The 13252-nt window shown below is 47.5% G+C and overlaps 1 pseudogene; it reads right to left on the bottom strand.

The window, feature by feature from the left end:
- Positions 1-10585: 10585 nt before the first annotated feature.
- On the bottom strand, positions 10586-10752 carry LOC129701895 (U2 spliceosomal RNA; annotated as a pseudogene).
- Positions 10753-13252: the final 2500 nt, after the last annotated feature.

Genomic DNA, 13252 nt, shown 5'->3' on the forward strand with positions numbered 1-13252 from the left:
AAAGTGGGTTGTGGGGACAGTGGAGGATGGGGGGGCAGTGGGGTTGTTGGGTGGGGGGGGGGTTGTACGGAGGGGGGGTTGTAGGGGAGGGGGGTTGTAACGGGGAAAAATAGTTGGAAGTTTGCAATTCTTGAAAGGACCCAACTGCGCAGGCTCGGCTGTGGACGCCTGGGGTGTCCTTTGTGATGCCTGTCAAATGAAGACGGCAAATGGGGGCGGGACAAGTGGGGGCAGGGCAAATGGGGCAAGGCAAGTGGGGGCGGGCAAATGGTGGGGGCAGGGCAAGTGGGAACGCTGTTTTATTTTTTTTACGTTTTAAACATCAATAACTTGTAAAATATACCATCAATCTGAACGACATGTTTAAATTCCATCACAGGACAATGTTGAGTAAGGTGGGGAAAAAATCGTAGCACTATCATGTACCATTTTTGCGCAAATATAGGTACAAACAAACAAACAGACAAACAAACAAGATGAGAGTTCTAGTAACATAGTGATAAAAGATTATGGTTTCCATAGAAGCAACTTGATGGAATGAAATGGAGAAGTATAATAGCAATTATAATAGTTTTTCCTTTCAAAATAAAAATTTATAAAACTAAACCAATATTATAGAATTTTATGAAAGTACTAGACCAAATGCAAATTTCTAACTAAGAGGAGAGGGGGGAGAGAGGAGGAGAGGGGGGGAGAGAGAGGGAGGGGGGGGGGAGAGAGAGGGGGGGGAGATAGGAGAGGGGGGGGAGAGAGGAGGGGGGGGGAGAGGAGAGGGGGGGAGAGAGGAGAGGGGGGGAGAGCGGGGAGGGGGGAGAGGAGAGGGAGGGGGAGGAGAGGGAGGGGGAGGGGGGAGGGGGAGGAGAGGGAGGGGGATGAGAGGGAGGGGGATGAGAGGGAGGGGGAGGAGAGGAGGAGAGGGGGGGGAGAGGGGAGGAGGAGGGGGGAGAGGGGAGGAGAGAAGTGAGGAGTGGGGGGGGAGAGAAGTGGGAGGGGGAGAGGAGAGGGGGGAGGTGAGGGGGATTGGAGGAGAGGGGTGGAAGAGGAGAGGGGGGGAGAGAGGAGAGAGGGGGGAAGAGGAGAGAGGGGGAAGAGGAGAGAGGGGAGGGAGGAGAGAGAGGGGGAGGAAAGAGAGAGGGGGGGGGAGAGAGGAGGAAGAGGGGGAGGAGAGGGGGGGGGAGAGGAGAGGGGAAGAGAGAGGGGGGGAGAGGAGAGGGGGGGTAGAGGAGAGGGGGGATTGGAGGGGGGGGGGGGGAGGAGAGGGGGGAAGAGGAGAGGGTGGAAGAGGAGAGGGTGGAAGAGGAGAGGGGGTGGAAGAGGAGAGGGGGTGGAAGAGGAGAGGGGGAAGATGAGAGGAAGGAGGGGGAAGAGGAGGGGGGAAGAGGGAGGGGGAGAGAGGAGGGGGGAAGAGGAGAGGGGGGGGAGAGAGAGGGGGGAAGAGGAAGAGGAGGGGAGGAAGAGGAGGGGAGAGGAGAGAGGAGGGGGAGAGGAGGAGGGGGAGTGGGGGAGGGGAGGGGAGAGGAGGGGGGAGGGGAGGGGGGGGGAGGGGAGAGGAGAGGGGAGAGGGAGGGGGGAGGGGGAGAGGGAGAGAGAGAGGGAGAGGAGGAGAGGGGTGTGAGGGAGAGGGAGAGAGATAGGACGGGAGAGAGAGAGGGGACATAGAAGTAGATAGGAGGAGAGAGAGAGGGGGAGAGAGAGGAGGAAGAGAGGGGGGGAGAGAGGAGGAGGGGGGGGAGGGGGAGGAGGGGGGAGAGAGGAGAGGAGAGTGTGGAGGGGGAGAGAGGAGAAGAGTGTGGAGGGGGAGAGAGGAGAGGGGGAGAGGGAGAGGGGAGGAGAGGGGAGGGGGGAGAGGACGAGGGGAGGAGAGGAGAGGGGGGAGAGGAGATGGGGGAGAGGAGAGAGGAGGGGTGGAGGGGGGAGAGGAGAGGGGGAGATGAGGGAGGAGAGGAGAGGGGTAGATGAGGGAGGAGAGGAGAGGGAGGAGAGGGGGAGAGGGGGGGGTAGTGGAGAGGGAGGGGGAGGGAGGGGGGGAGAGGAGGGAGGGAGGGGGGAAGAGGAGGGGGAGAGGGGGAGGGAGGAGGGGTAGAGGAGAGGAGAGGGGGGGGGGGAGAGGGGGGTAGAGGAGAGGGGGGGAGAGGAGAGGAGGGAGAGGAGAGGAGAGGAGAGGAGAGGGGGGAAGAGGAGAGGGGGGGAGAGGGAGAGGAGGGAGAAAGAGAGAGGGATAGGGAGAGACAGGGGGGGGGAAAGAGAGTGCCTTTTTATTTCAACCCAAACCCAAACAACCATTTGCAGGCAGTTCTTTTTTACCTCTAACCATATTTTCATTTTCAAACCACATTAAGGGTAATCACAGTGCTGTAGACATTTGTCAGTGTCATTCAAAGCTCTGATTGAAGCACACCACTTGCAGAGACTGATTGAGGCACACCACTTGCAGAGACTGATTGAGGCACACCACTCCCTGGTTTTATAGTCCCTTCCCCTGCCTCCAGCGGGGGCAGCCGAGAGAATGGGGAATTTAGTAAAAACATTAATATCTCTGTCATATTTCATCGACGGGAAAAATCCTCGGCACACATACGGCGGAGAGGGGCTCTGAGCTAGGTGGCCAAAAATGACGGCCATAGGTGGCGGCGTTCTCTCGGAAATCGCAGCACAGATTGCCAAAACCAGTCAAGAACAGAGTTTTAGTAATATAGATTGATAATTAAATTAGCTACATAGTTTACATTTATATGCATGCATGTTATTCTTTGCTCTCTCAAATTACATATTCAATACCTATCGCTAAACATATCGTGGGGTATGATCTTCTCTAAAGGCCAGCTGTCCAGAAATCAACCCACACACAAAAAAACAGATTTATAATTCTACTCCCCTCCCCACACCTCATGTAGCTGAATGAACTAACAAGCTGTTAAATAATAAATCACGACTCACTGATAACAGAGCTGGTTATTGTATTTATTTTTTTCAGGCTAAGGAGCGTTGCAAAGCACCTTAATTGGGAGATGTAGTCTTTTATTATAGTGCTAATTCTTTGTCCATGCATTAACAGAATATTTTAATTGCATATCTGAGAAATTTGCTTTCCGGCTCAGAGTCAAGAATAAGAACCATTTGATTAAATTTGCAACATGACTTAAAATAGTAAATTATTGTGTTACGCTGCAGCAAGTATTCATGTTAACTGAACCTGGTATAGTGTTTGTATTCAGTGACATCATCAAATGGAAATTTCCACTAAGTAAATGCCTGATACAGTGATACCACTCACAGTGGAACAATTAATGGAATATTTTCATGGAATAAGTGGTATCTTTATTTAAGCATTTATGTCTCTGTTCCTGCCTGAATATCAAACCTTTTGAAATTCTATTAATTAATTAATATTCCCTCACCTCACGTGTCCTACCAAATGCACCACTTCACTCTTCTCTGCATTAAATTGGCTCTGCTTGTTTTTCCATTTCACCAGCCCATTTATGCTTTCCTATAGTGTGTTACAATCCTTACTGTTTATTAATCCCTTTCACATTCTTGAATCATCTGCATACCAAGAGATTTCACCTTTCATATAGGAGTCTAAATTAATTATGTCAGTGATCTAAATATTAATGCAAAATAGACATTGACCCCCACCTTAGTCGACATTTTACTCCTCAGTTAGAAGATAAATCATCACCACTATCATCTGCACTTTGCATTTTACCCACTTTCCACTGAAGTAACATTTATTTTATCCAAATATATATATTTTTCCCATCAAATAAATTATCAAGCATTTTATGGGTAAAATGGAAATTGTTCTGCCAATAAATATGACCACAATATTCTTAAATGTTAAAAAAAAAAAAATTACTAGAAAGAGGTTTGTAAGATAAAATCATGAATTTAAAAACAAAACAAAATGCATAGCCTTTAGTTTTGTCTTTGTGAAAGGTTAGTACCTTTATGATGTAAACAAGAATCTGGATGCAGAATTTCTGACTGTTGTAAGGGGGTGGCCAGTGCCTTGAATAGTCGGAAGTTCCATCTTCCAGTGCTTTTACACGTCAGCAAGGGGAGGGGCATAGTTTCCTTTTATTTGGAGATCCTTCTTCCCACTTCCTTCATAGGAACAGATGTAGCCACAGGCCACTGTACCAGAAAAGAAGGTACATTAACAACAGTTTACAGCTGCCATGTGATGGTAGACATCTAAGATACACCTGGTGCTTTGTGTGCCAATTTAATGAGGCTCTCTCTCTCTCTCATTATCTCACCATGCATCAGTAAGAAGTCATCATCAGGCACATTCTTGGTTTATCAACTAAGATACAATCCCAACGTTGCATTCCAAACATACAGTTACTCTCCGTGAAGTCACTCTTCACATTGAAGGCACTTTCCCCAAATTTAGGCAAAATAGACAATAACCAACAACATGGGTAATCCTGGCTACCACCCTTTTCACACAAAGGGTGGTGGGTGTATGGAACAAGCTGCCAGGGGAGGTAGTTGAGGCAGGGACTATCCCAATGTTTAAGAAGCAGTTAGACAAGCACATGATAGAACAGGTTTGGAGGGATACGGACCAAACGCGGGCAGGTGGGAGCAGTGTGGCTGGGACCTGTTGGCCGGTGTGGGCAAGTTGGGCCGAAAGGCCTGTTTCCATGCTGTATCACTCCATGGCTATGATTCTACAAGTACACCACAAAGGTCATTTATGTTTTACAGAATGTTCCAAATCGTTAATGATACTCTCATTTATCAGAACCCTGAGCCTTTTTGTAACAATCATTTATTCATATCAGAAGGAAACTATGGGATAAGCATTTTGAGCACATATTAAGTATGTAGTGCAAGATACCAAGTTTTTGACATCCTCTCATAATTTGCAAGGCAAATGAGAATATCTGCCCTTTAGTTCCTACTGAAACACAATGGAATACATAACTAAGAAAGTCACACTTTAGCTCTAGTTATTAGAGAAAGGGACAAAAGAAAATGAGTGGGATGTAGTGAATCATCATATTATCACAAAGAATATAGTTGGAGTAAATCAATTTTTGCATAATACCTATGTATAATTTTCAGAATCTGATTTTCATCTTGATGAGATAAAACTTCACATGCTATCATAGACCTTGATCAATACGAGGGGAAAACTGAAAGCCAGTGAAATAAATTCAGACCTCTAATTTTTTTTCTCTTATTTTTCATTTGCAAATCCATGATTGTTTTTCAGTTTATTTCCTTCCAAACAGAAACCAAAAATTATATAGTAGATCCAAACACACATATAATTCAAAGATTGATCAGAAGTACGCCTACATTACTTGGTGGTGTAATGACTCCACCATTTTGTTCAGAAGGTCCTCAATTGCAATTTCAGTGCCAAATTATCTGTCATCATTATTAATTAGGTTTAATTTTTTTTTAAATGCTCACATTACTTGTTGTACCTCATCTATAACAACCTAAACTTAAATATTATCCAAATATACCTTCCCCAATATCATTCAAATATGTCACATTCCTTATCTGGTACAACTCAATTGAGTTATGCCCCTGTCCCACTTAGGCAATTTTTTAGGTGACGACAGGTGACTAGGCTGTCGCCACATGGTCGCCGGGGTGTCACCTGTATAGTCTCCTCAGTCGCCCAAAGAATCGTAGCATTTTTCTGGTCGCCGCTGGATTTTTAAATGTTCAAAACTTTTTGGTGACAGTCAGCGACAGTTGGCTTGACACCAATGAGCGTAACCCAATGTCGGATCTGTCGTATGTTGTCGCTGGTGCTGACCAGTGAATTCCATTGGCGACTACCTATGTCAACCTACGTCAACCGGCGACAGGTACCGGCGACTGAATTGTCTTACCTTGTCGTAACTTGTCGCGGGTGGATGTAGGTTGTCGAAGGTGTGGTCGTAGGTGGACGTCCTAATGGGTCGCCAGTTGTTGGTAGCTTGCCATAGCTTGACGTTGCGTAGGTGGTAGGTTGTTATAGACATTGTCGTAGACTTTGCCGTAGCGGGGTCCAGTCACCGTTTTCTCAACGACCTGCTACAACCATGACAGTCACCGGCAGTCCCCGAAAATATAGCCTAAGTGGGACAGGCCCATAATTCATCATCATTCATCATTATCATTCATCATCATTCATCACTAATCAACTCATTCCTCATCTGGTGATGCCTGAGCACATCATAGCTAGAAATCTGAACCATGGAAAGACATAATTAAGCTTTACTTGTAGCATGTCCAGTACAAGTTTCATGCAAGCCACCTAATGGTGACTATCAACCTCAGACAATTCCTCCAAGCATTGGTATGAAAAAATAGACCTTCCACCCAGCACAAAGAAAGGGCCCTCCATTGCTATCTCTGCCATTGTGTACCTTACAGAAAGGGATTTAAAGAAAGGATGGAGGAGAGGAGTCATGGGATGAGAGGATATTTGACCTGTGCATAGTGTGTGAGGGGCATCAGGAATTATAGCTTGTGCAATAGTTGCGGGTAATGGACGCATGATCAGGATCCATTCTTGGGAGTGATGGTGAGAACGAGTTTGGGTCAGGATGCAATGGAGCCAGAGAGGGATTGGCACACAGTCGTAGAGTCATACAGCATTGAAACATTTGGTATCAACAGTTGATACAGTGTGGAAACAGCACCTTCGGCCCAACGTGCCCACACCGCCCAGCATGTTCCATCTACTTTAGTCCCATTTGCCTGCATTTAGCACATATCCCTCTACACTTGTCCTATCCATGCACCTGCCTAAATGTTTCTGAAATGTTGTGATAGTACCAGCCTCAACCACATCTTCTGGCAGATCTTTCCATACACCCACCACCCTTTGTGTGAAAAAGTTACACCTTAGGTTTCCATTAAATGTTTTCCCCATACCTTCAACCTATATCATCTGGTTCTCGATTCCCCTACTGTGGCCAAGTGCAAGTGCCCTAATCTATTCCTCTCATGATTTAGATCTATAAGATCACCCCTCAACCTCCTGTGCTCCAAGGAATAGAGTCCCAGCCTACTCAACCTCTCCCTTTAGCTCACAACCTCAAACTCTGGCAACATCCTCATAAATCTTCTCTGCACCCTTTCCAGCTTGACATCTTTCCTATAACATAGTACCCAGAACTGAACACAATGCTTTAAATGTGGCCTCACCAAAATAGTAAGATTAAACGAGAACTTACCAGTTTGAAGTTTGATCTGTATTTTATGAGGAGTTACGATGAGGGATTTCGTGAAGAACCCCGCTTCCACGCATGCGTGTCATTCTTCAAAGCAGCGGTGTGAGGTCACAGGAACCTATAATGATCTAACATAGTAAGATTATCAAAGAGATACCAGTTTTTGATATGATCATAAGAGGGTGGGAGCGGAGGGCACGAAATCCCTCATCGTAACTCCTCATAAAATACAGATCAAACTTCAAACTGGTAAGTTCTCGTTTAATCTTACTATTTTACTTCGGAGTCACGTGAGTGACTTCGTGAAGATTTCAAAGCTCTGTGACCTCATGCCGTGGAACGAGTCCATGCTTCACAACTGCCTTGGGTATTGGGAGAGAGCATCATTAGTAATTTTAAAACACAATTATACAAAGAGTTGTGTGGTATAATGAAAAAATTATATAACATTTTTTAAGATTTGAGAATCATAGCCCTGTAACCTTTTGGGCAATTATTTTGTTGGACATAAAATGTTTTCTTAATACAAATGATGGCTCCAAAAAATAACTGGTTTATTATAAAACCTGTGGAAAACCCTTTTTGAATGACCATCCTGTCATTCTGAGGATTTGGTCTGTGGGTACCTGTACAATTTTTGCTGCGGATGTTGCTGCAGCCCTGGTGGAATGAGAATTAAAACATTAGTGTCATTTTTAGGACCTATTTGAGCCACCTTAATATAGTTTGAGTCGTAACCCTTTCATGCGATTTCTTGTAAGAGATAAACAACTCCATTTCCTGACCTCGAATGTTCTTAGTATATTCTATGTATTGTTAGATGTGTCTTGCTATACACAGTCGTTTGCCATATGGGTGTACCATAAATTCAAACACTTGACCCAAGGAAACCGATCTGTTTTCTTTTATTAAATCCTGTATGACAACACCAGTTTCTCGGTGAGATGATCAGGGAGTCCAGGCGCAGTTTGCTTAATGGCTGGACTTGTTGTGCGGTAAATAACACCATGAGCATAACCATCTTCCTGGTCTGTTACTGAAGTGACAACGCTGTTATGAGCTACAAGCTCCTCAGCATATTGAGAAACGACACCCACGTCCCAGATTTCGGAGTACCTGGTTTTCTTACCAGGGGTGCGTTCCCACCTCGTGCCGCTCCGTTCCTTGTGATAGGTAATTGGAGAGTGCACTTGTGGCACTATTGATGGCACTGTAGCTCCATCGATTATCATAATGGAGGCTTGTTAAAATTCCAATACGGCCAGAAAGTTCTTGGCCTTTGGTCGAGGTTGTTGTCCAAGCAGTATATGCCCCATTTCTTGATGTGTCCAAGGTACTGCTTCCGTGTTGACAGTCTTAGTGCAGATGAGATGAGATTCATCGCCCTGTCTGACAGCCGAAAGCCGTGTAGTGGGTCTTTTAGACTCTACAAATCAATAAATCCATAGTCTTATGGCATGGATGACTGCCTCCAGTCACTGGATAAATCCATAATTTTTTTATTTTTTTTTATTATTTTTCTATTTATTTATTCATTTATTTATTTATTTATTTATTTATTTATTTATTTATTTATTTATTACCTATGTTCATTAGGGAACATGGTTGTAACACCATCCCCTGTATGACCGAATACCATGATTTTGAAGGTCAGTCGGGTACTCTGAGAATTTCAGATGCCGAGTGTAGTTGAATTTTCCCTAGTACCCCATTGATGGGGCCGAACGGGGGAAATACATCACCCTATGGCTTTGTTTACATAACAATGCGAAGCTAGTTTTAGAATTGTTTGGTTTAGGTAAGGACAAAATGCCCTTCTGGTGTATGTTGTACTGTGGTTATTGGGATGAGTAAATCCTATCAGATAACCCTGAATACTGCTGAGATTATATGAATCTGTAGCGGTTATATACCATACATAACTGTAGTGTTGCAACCTCCCCTACCATCGTAGGTCCCTATTTTAATCAGAAGAAAAAACCCCACCCACCTACCTCCATGGTTACCGGTGGTTGTGTTATTTCCTTGGTTTTTTGAAAAGGAGGTTCTGGTTTGATATCTCTTGTTCGGAGTTATGTGGGAGGTTGAGTCTTCCGCATCTTCCAGGGTAATATTGATTTCTGGCACTGCCACTGGTATGAGCCACATTTTTTATGGCCTTGCCTGTGGCTGGTATCATGCTCCAAAATAGGCCCTTGCGCTGGCCTTGATGAGCCCCAGTGTCTTGGCTTTGTCCACACACGGTTCTTTATTTGCAAATGGTAGCATATTTTGGGGTCCCAGTGCTGGCTGAATGGCCGCCTTCCACGTGTAGTTCAGGTCATATTGCATATTACTAAACAGAGCTGGTGCGTCTTGATGGTCTTTTGGTTACCTACGTTTAGTCCAGGGTGCGGGTGTATGCTATGATGCCTTCCGTCAATCCCTTTAAGGTTCTGTGGATCTTGAGGTCCTGGTTCCTGATGTTCGTCCCCATCTGCTGCCAAATGCATTGGTTTACACTGGGCACCTGTAATGCCTCACCGTTGCCAGGTGGCAGATGTCTGGCCAGTGTCTGTAAATTTTCCTTGTTGGCGTTTGTGGCCAGACATATAGTAATACTATTGCCATCCTGGATCCAAGTCTACCCATGTTTGACTTGGTTAAAGTAATCAGCCACCATGTCCAGCAGAGTCCCTGCTGTGTTAGGATCATGGGATGCTGTATTACCAGGCTCTGGCCCATCAGGGTCCTGCCTACTCTTTTTTAGAGTTAGAGATCTCTAGGGTCCCGCACGGGGTACCCATGTGGGGCTTAACTGCTGCCCACTTGTCTTTTGTTCTGCGGACCCCTCTTGCAAGTCAACCCAGAACTGACCCACAGTGCTCCCCTCTGATGGGGTAGAAGCATTGTGCAGCCCTCAAAGAGGTACTGCTGTGGGTTTATCACGTTGGAGCAAGGCTCCATACACCGCTTCTTCCCGCTCCAGCCCTCTCGGGCGCTGGTTGCCGGCGGTTTTATGCAAAGTCGGACCCCCTGAGTCCACTACCTTGCTTGATTTGTGTCTAGCCTTACCGCTCGGCCGCCTGGATCTGGCCGGTGCGGGGCCGACATCGGGCACAGCTGATCCCACTATGGATGATCCAAGTGCCGCTGGCTGCTGCTGGCTGCCCGTTGTTCCACGGTCCTCCTTCTCCAGCTTTGTCCTTCCTTCCGTGGAGTGGATATGGCCGGTGTGGAGGATAACTGGCACAGCTGATTCCATCTATTTCTTTAACCCGGCTTCAACGCTCTCAGCGCTCCTGGCTGCTCCTTTATCTTAGACCCCTGGGACCGACCCCCGTACTGACGGTACTGGCCCCTTGTGGTCGTTGCAGCCGGTCAACCCCACTCTAATGCCCTCAATTCTGGGCACTCTTACTTATATGGTCCTTAGATAAGGGACATATAAGACATTAAACTGATAATAACAGCTACTATAGTTTTTATTTAATATATGGTCCCTAGATAAGGGACGTATCAGATATTAAACTGATAAGAACAGATACTACACTTGATCTTAGCCAAAAGGCCGAGAAGCGATTACTGTAACTAAAACCCCGCTGGGACCGACCCTGGTACTCACATTACTGGTCCCTTGTGGTAGATTGCAGCCAGTCAACTGCACTGCAAAGTCCTTGGCCTCGGCGCTGGCCGTTACTGCTGCTGCTGAGAAATGAATTTTCTCACCGTGCTGGAGCGAAGTTGGGCACAGATGTTTTCCCCCTCCGGGAATCGATGTGCCCATGTTGCTCCTACCGCTGCCGGCTGCCGCTGCCGCTGCCGCTGCCGCTCCTGCCGCTGCTGCTCCTGCCACTGCCAGTGCTCCTGCCGCTGCCAGCACCTTACATGGACCCAGTCCATGTCTGCACCTAAAGGTAAGTGGAAGGAAACGCAGAGTCTCCTACCTGCTGTTCCCGACTTTTCATTCTCCGTTGTTCCCTGCGTGTCGGGTTTGAACCGCTCGGACCGACCCCGGTGTTTAAGGGGCTGGTCCTTCTCCGTTAATTTTAAAAGTGCCAGAGCCCTAATACAACCCACTGTTTTGTGGGTTGTTGGCTCTGTTTTTCCCTTCACCCCGTATGGGGTGAAGTTGGCACTCGCTCCCGTTCTGGGAGACAGTGGTGCCGACTTCCGTTGCTGGCTGACTGCTGCTGTAGAAACGGCAGCTCGTCAGCCTTCCTGGAAAGAATAAGAAAGGTAAGGAATTCTCCTACCTGTTCCACAGCCCCAGGCCCATGTAGCGTCGGTCTTTGGGGCTGTGTCGGCTCCGGAGTGCTCCCACGTCGTTCCCTGTGTGTTGGGTTTGAGCCGCTCGGACCGACCCCGGAGTTCACGGCCCTGGTCCTTCGCGGCAGTTCCGCAGCCGGTAAAACCCGGCTGTACCTAGGGACCCCTTGGACCAACCCCGGTGCTTACCTTTTGAAGAAGGTTTTCGGCCCGGACGTCCAGTTCCTAGCTCCATTAGTGCCGCTGCACTCGCTGAGCGTTTCCAGCCCTGCTGTGTACCCCAGGTACTTACAGCGCTGGTCCCTGCTCTCTGTCCTGCTGCCTCCGCGCTGGCCGCTAGCGACTGCTCCAAGCCAGTCTCGCTTGAGACTGGCATACGGGACCTCTTTGCTTTGCTTCCCGCCCGGCCGAGAAGTGAATTTTGCCGGTGCGGGAGCAAAGTCGGGCACAGGTTGTTCCCCTCCAGGGAAACTCGTGCCGTTGCTGCTGCCGGCTGCTCGCCCTCCACGGGTCTCCCCGCCAGCTTTCCGCAGCCACCTAAAAGGTAAGTAGAAAAAAGGAACGCAGAGTCTCTTACCTGCTGTTCCCGACTTTCAAATTCTCCCGCTTGGGGAACGCCGTTCCCCTCTGTGTGACTCGTTGCAATGCGTGTAGCGATATGGCACGCATGCGTGGAAGCGGGGTTCTTCACGAAGTCACTCACGTGACTCCGAAGTAAAATCTTATACAACTGCAACATGACCTCCCAACTTCAATTCTCAATACTCTGACTGATGAAGGTCAAAGTGCCAAAAGCCTTTTTGACCACCTTATCAATCTGAGACACGACCTTCAAGGAACCATGCTCCTGTACTCCTAGATACCTCTGCTCTACAACACTATCCAGAGGCCTACCATTTACTGTGCAACACCTCACACTTCTCTGTATTAAATTCCTTCAACCATTCCTCCGCCCACCTGGCCAATCAATCCAGATCCTGCTGCAAGTTCACAACCATCTGCACTCTCTGCAAAACCACGAACTTTTGTATCATCAGCAAACTTGTTAATCTTGCCCTGTATGTTCTCATCTGAATCATTGATGTACATAACAAACAGTAACGGGCCCAACACTGAACCCTGAGGCACACCACTAGTCACAGGCATCCAGTCAGAGAAGCAACCTTCCACCATTTCCCTCTGCTTCCTTCCATGGAGCCAATTTGCTATCCATTCAGTTATCTCTCCTTGGATATCATGTCGAATTTATCGTTCCAGAGCAGCCTACCATGCGGAACCTTGTTGAATGCCTTACTGAAGTCCATATACACAACATCTACAGCTCTGCCCTCATCAACCTTTTTGGTCAGGTCTTATACAACAAATAATCCTCTGCCATTTCCGCCACCTCCAACGTGACCCCAGCACTCGCCACATCTTCCCATCTCCCCCTATGTCTGCCTTCCGCAAAGACCGCTCCCTCCGCAACTCCCTTGTCAATTCTTCCCTTCCCTACCGTACCACCCCCTCCCCGGGCACTTTCCGTTGCAACCTCAAGAAATGCAACACCTGTCCCTTCACCTCCCCCCTCGACTCCATTCAAGGACCCAAGCAGTCGTTCCAGGTGCAACAAAGGTTCACCTGTATCTCCTCCAACCTCATTTACTGCATCCGCTGCTCTAGATGTCAGCTGATTTACATCAGGGAGACTAAGCGGAGGTTGGGCGATCGTTTCGCCGAACACCTCCGCTCAGTCCGCAATAACCTACCTGAACTCCCGGTGGCTCAGCACTTCAACTCCCCTCCCATTCCCAATCCGACCTCTCTGTCCTGGG

The sequence above is a fragment of the Leucoraja erinacea genome, chromosome 11, assembly GCF_028641065.1.
Source record: "Leucoraja erinacea ecotype New England chromosome 11, Leri_hhj_1, whole genome shotgun sequence".
Lineage (NCBI taxonomy): Eukaryota > Metazoa > Chordata > Chondrichthyes > Rajiformes > Rajidae > Leucoraja > Leucoraja erinaceus.